Below are 6,112 nucleotides of genomic sequence, written 5' to 3'. Positions count from 1 at the left end.
CTATATTACAAAACAGTTCTCATGATGGCTTTAGTTTCAGATACTTATCAGCCAGAACTGTCAATATCTTATTGCAGTTCTCTGCAAAGTCCATGAGAGATGTTCTTAAGCATGAAACTACTTCTGATTACAAAAAAACCCCAAACAATATACACACACACACACTATTTACAGGAAAGCTGTGTAGAAATAAGCTTATAGTTTGAATTCAAAAGGACTTTTCTAGCCTCAATTGTTGATGACTAATTTATTACTAAGCTTCCACACATTTTTGTGTACAAGTTCTATCACGATGTTTCCAGGGTTTTTTTATAGTTACTAACTTGTGATATAACCTTGTTATTAGTGTAATGACAGCTGATATAAAATGCTAATAACATAACAGGCTGCCCAGGGAGGCAGTGGAGTCACTATGCCTGGAGGTGTTCAAGAAGCTGTAGACATGACACTTCAGGATATAGTTTAGTGTTGGGTTATGTTTGGACTTGATCTTAAAGGTCTTTTCCAACCTTGATGTTCTATGATTCTACAAACCTAGCAGAGACTTATTCTGAAATCTAGTGGCATTCCACATTCAGTGGAAATATAAACCACAGACAAGCTAAAACTGAGAAGCAGATTGCATTTTCTCTGTCAGAATTACATCCAGAGACTCAAACAGCTGTGGCATGTGAGTCAATGACAACAGAGAACACCAAATCCTGACACTTTTTACTCAGGTATTCTAGTATGTATAAAATCTAAGATGCAATTTATACAGCATCATTTATTTTCATTCCAGTATCTGTCATATCCCCTAATGTTCTCCTGTTTATGCAGATTTTTTTTCCACCAGCACAGAAATTAAGGGGGGGTTTAATGTCAATAAAGCCATGAAGTACGTTTGCCAGCAATGTGCCTGTGAAATTGTATGGGCACAACAGAACAGAGTTTTTATACATTTCTATTTTCATTCCAACAACAAATTTTCTTTGAGCAACTTACTATGCAAGTTTGTTTTCCTGTCTTGATTGAAATATCTTGATTGAAATATTTTCAGGCAGGAATACAACTTAACCCTTTGCTCTTTTAAAATTCTAGGCAGCATAATTTAAGCCACTGACCTGTAAAAGTTATCCAACATGTTTTAACCTTGTCTAGTCATGCTGACAACAAACATGAATATTTTGCAGGTGCACTCCAGAAGGAACCAAGCAGATGTATTCCTGGCACAGACAGAGGGAGCTGTATCTCCAGTTTTATTCTTTAAAGAGACAGCTATAAACAAGGTGTCAGGTTTAAATCCATAAACATAAACATAAATTGTTTCAAACACCAGTTTGGTTTTGACTATTATAACCAATCAGGTTTGGCTTTAGAAGGCTTCAGGAAAAACACAATTTGCCTAAAGATCAAGGTAAAATGGGGGGAGGGGGAAGAATCCTTTTTTTGTGAGAGTAGCTATACAAGGGACAGTAAGAGATTCAGGCAACTGATCACTGGCTCTGATTTTTAGCTTAGATTTCCCCTGATGTCCTCTTTTCTTTAGGAATGCAACACTGAAAAACATGGCACATCATCAGCAAACCACACCACGAAGGAAAGCATTAAATAGGATGGACAAGCATTATAGCTTGCTGGAAGAGAAAAGCCCTTCCCTCTTACTCACCCTGGGATAAGCTTACAGCAGCTTCAGAAACACAATCCTAACTGCAAAGGACACAGAGAAAAAAAACGTAAGAAGCTGGATTTGAAAGCACGTAGATCTGCCCACTGTTACCACGCTCTGCATCCATGGGCAGAGACTGAGCACTACTGCTCATTCCCCAAAAGGCAAAATTAAGCAATGAATGGAAAGAAAATATCAGCAAGATGCAAATAATGACTTTTTGTTCAAACTGGACACAAGCTGCATCAATGCATTTATTTTTCTTTCAAGTTGTTCAACTTTACTGCTTCTTTGTTACTTTCTAATGAAACATGTTTTTCTCTGTCTTCCACAGAGGGTTGGAGAAGAGGAAGAGAAGATGTTCTACATTAAGTTTGCAAGGTTCACTGTGGCACCACAGTCTTCACTAATCCAGAAATCCTCTTTAATTTCAGTATACTCCAGGTGTAAAATGGCCTTCACATCTGATGATACTTCTGAATAACTTGTAAATACAAGCAACTTGTAAGTACAAGGTGTTTAGGAGGAGACTTGATAGGGTGCTTGGTTGCATGGTTTAGTTGATTAGGTGGTGTTGGATGATGGGTTCGATGTGATGATCTTGAAGGTCTCTTCCAACCTTGTCTGGTCTATTCTATTCTATATTAGTTTTAAGCAATTGCTTAAAAACAGAAAAAAAAGGGATAAAAAGAAAACAACCAACCACCAACAAAAAAAACCCCAACAACATGTAAAGTATAGATATAAAGATTGGCTCTCACACTTCAAAGAGCAGTGCTTGTGAACCTGGTGTATGTATATGGTCCCAAACCTACCAAAGGGCCCTTCCTTAGGACATTTTGGGGCACAAGAAGTCAGATCTGAACCCTTTCATTTCTCTTGCTAAAGGGAAAGATGTTAAGTAAGATGGGCAGCAACAAATGGGCTTATGAGTTTACTACTTCTGTTGTTTATTGCAATTCACCTCATTTTTCACCAGTACAGTGATACTCTACCCAATGAGTCACAGCTGATATCTAAGTTATTTTAAAATGTAGATTAATCAAATAAAATCACCAACAATCTGTGTCTAACACTGCTTATTGCCATCATCCCTCCCCTGCACATCACCTTACCTCATGGCATAGCTCCTCCTGCTTCCTCCCTCACACTGCTGTTACACTATTTAGGAGCATAAACTCTCCAATTAAAACCAGGACGTCTCCAATACAAAGAGTAATATTAGAGCAATTATATGAGTCATTAATAATCATAGAAATGCTACTCTAGAAAGCAGCATGCAAAAGCTCTGATACAATATTTGCTACTGGAAGAATCACTTGCTAATAGTGTTTACTGAAACTAGTATTTTCCCCATCCATACTACCTTTGGAATCCCCTCCTTCCAACTTCCATCTACCAAATGGCTCAATACAGCTGTACAGAACCTGACATTTCAGACTGGCAATCTCAGCAGTGACTGAGTGACTAGAAGAGACCAGTGTGAAATTACACAATTGTAGTAATTAAAAAAAAAAAAATCCTGCAGACAGATATTAATTCCTTAAATTACTTGAAAGCAGGATGATTAATCCTTTTCATTCTGAAACCATGAAGCTGATTCTTTTTCCTTAGGAACCAACAGGGAAATAATGTTGGTAGGCCCTCATGGGTTATAAATGCAGCTAATTGTGCTTAGAATTCACAAAGATAGTCTCTGAAGGTACAATAAAAACCTTAGTCACAGGACAATTGTGTCTAGTTTTCTGTACTGGTTTAAGCTGACTGGCCCCATTAGAAGGGACAAGGGATGGGAGGACCCCTGGGGGTACTGATTGATAGCTGCCTGAACATTAGCCAGCAGTGTGCCTAAGCAGCCAAGAAGGTCAATGGCATCCTGGCACGTATCAAGAATAGTGTGGCCAGCAGGAGCAGGGAACTCATTGTGCTGCTGTACTCTGCACCGGTTAGGCCACACTAGGAGTACTGTGTCCAGTTTCAGGCCCCTCAGTTTAACAAGGACATGGAGACACTTGAACGTGTCCAGAGAAGGGCAATGAGGCAGGGGAGAAGCCTCGAGCACAAGCCCTATGAGGAGAGGCTGAGGGAGCTGGGGTTGTTTAGCCTGGAGAAGAGGAGGCTCAGGGGAGACCTTATTGCTCTCTACAACTACCTGAAGGGTGGGTGTAGCCAGGCGGGGGTTGGTCTCTTCTCCCAGGCAACCAGCACCAGAACAAGAGGACACAGTCTCAAGCTGTGCCAGGGGAAGTTTACGCTGGAGGTGAGGAGAAAGTTCGCCATTGGAATGTGCTGCCCAGGGAGGTGGTGGAGTCACCATCCCTGCCATGGTTTAGCCATAAGGTCTGTGGTGACAGGTTGGACCTGATGGTCTTTGAGGTCTTTTCCAACCTTGGTGATTCTGTGACAGGGCTACCCCTCTCCTGTGAAAATGATGGGGCCTTTTTTTTCAGGCAAGCAGAGGTTAAAATTCCAGGACATTCTATACCACAAGTTTGAAGCTGAAAGTGAGGAGACCCTTAGAGGAGAGAAATAGATCCTCTGAAGAGAAGAGCTCAATGACTGATGCACTGCCATGGCTGTGCAGCTCCAACCTAAAAATAAAGACAAGTTCCCTACTTCCCTCAACTGAGGGAGTCCATTTACAAAAACTGGCAGACGATAGTTCAACTATGACAGGAAAATGTGCCTTTGAAATTAGGTGTAAGCAGCATGGATTTTAAACACCACTGTAAGCAAAAGGCATTTTAATGCTTTCACATCATTTCTGGGATACCAATAGGAAACTTCTGCTCTAATTGGATGGTCTTTTCCTGAAGTGTGCTCCCGAACAACGCACAGCATGGCACTCAACTCTTCTAAGCCTGTGCTGCAGGCACAATTTTTCCAGCCTGCAATTGGAGTATATTTCAGTATGGAATCTTAGCTAAAAATAACATTAGCTATTCATATTTAATGTTTGGATGAAAAAAAAAGTCTATTTAAGGTAGAGCCTGTTGTCTCTAAGATGTCAACAGTAAGTAATATTATTTGAAGTGGAATGTTTTATTTAATATTTAATAGCATGTATAATGAAACTAGCAGGAAAATACTGAGATTTCGGAGAAGTATAAAATGCCCATCATCAGTCAAGTGTCTGCTCTGCCCTGGTGAGACCACACTTGCAATATGTCCAGTTTTGGGGTCCCCACTTCAAGAGAGCCAGGGATCTGCTGGAGAGGGTCCAACAGAGGTTACGAGGATGACTGGGGAACTTGAACATCCTTCCTCTGGGGAGAGACTGAGAGCCCTTGGGCTGTTTAGTCTGGAGAAGAGAAGGCTGAGAGGGGACCTGATTAATGTGTATAAATACCTGAGGAGTGGGTGTCCAGATGAAGGTGCCAGGCTCTTTTGGGTAGTGCTCAGTGATAGGACAAAGAACAACAGGTACAAGCTGGAACACAGAAGGTTCCACCTTAACATGAGGAGACACTTCTTCATGGTGAGGGTGATGAGTCAGTGTAACAGGCTGCCCAGAGAGGTTGTAGAGTCTCCTCTGCAGACTTTCAAAACTTTCCTGGAGGTGTTCCTGTGCAGCCTGCCACGGCTGATCCTGCTGTGGCAGGGGGGTTGGACTTGATGATCTCTGGAGGTCCCTTCCAACCCCTACCATTCTGTGATTCTGTGTAATACTGCAGTATTTGAATACATTCTGTATTATAATTTTAACTTGTTTCTGTCAATATAACCCCAAAATATCCTGCAAAGTAATTACATCAGCACAGAGAGGATGCTTGATGCAAATCAAGCCCGGAATGATCCAGTCAGCTCTCTTTCAGAAGCTAGTGTAGTCATCATTTAGCTCAGAGCCAGAAACTGGATTTTTTATTCTACCAGCCAAGTGTTACATTCATCACAAATTAAATCCTGCTACCGATTTGATTAACCAAATAAGGACTTTTTTTGTCCTGAAGAGATGAGTCAGAGGTCAAAGAAGCCAAAACTCACACTATTTTCTGACAATTTTTTAACATATACAAATCAGGAAAACAATGATCTTTTTCAGATAAAACATAAAGCCAAAGCTGGGTTGAATTCATATACGCTTACCGAAAAAGGAATTGTTACATGTTTTACTTCCTAGTCCAGCATCCAAATAAACTGGTGTTACAGTAGGCCTTCTATAAAATGATTCAATACTTACATAAGCAGCACCTTGCAGCAAATGATGACCAGCAAAGTACTCCAGAAGACCCACCACACTCCTTTTGTGATGAGCAGTTAGAATTCTATCAACACCTATAAGTTCTGTTGGATCTATGAACAGCAGTGAGGGTCACAAGAAGAAATTCAAATGATCAAGTAGAAACCTGATTGCTTACCTGTAGTATCCAAGGGCAGTTTGGTTTAGGTATCTTTTTTCCCCAAGATAATATTTATTATTTACCAACCACAAACATTAAAAATCCAGGTGATCACTCAGAAGTA

Source organism: Melanerpes formicivorus, unplaced genomic scaffold, assembly GCF_026170545.1.
Source record: "Melanerpes formicivorus ecotype bairdi unplaced genomic scaffold, bMelFor1.0.p_v2 SCAF_16, whole genome shotgun sequence".
Classification (NCBI taxonomy): domain Eukaryota; kingdom Metazoa; phylum Chordata; class Aves; order Piciformes; family Picidae; genus Melanerpes; species Melanerpes formicivorus.
The sequence above is the reverse complement of the archived record's forward strand: the minus strand, read 5'-3'. Positions refer to the sequence as shown.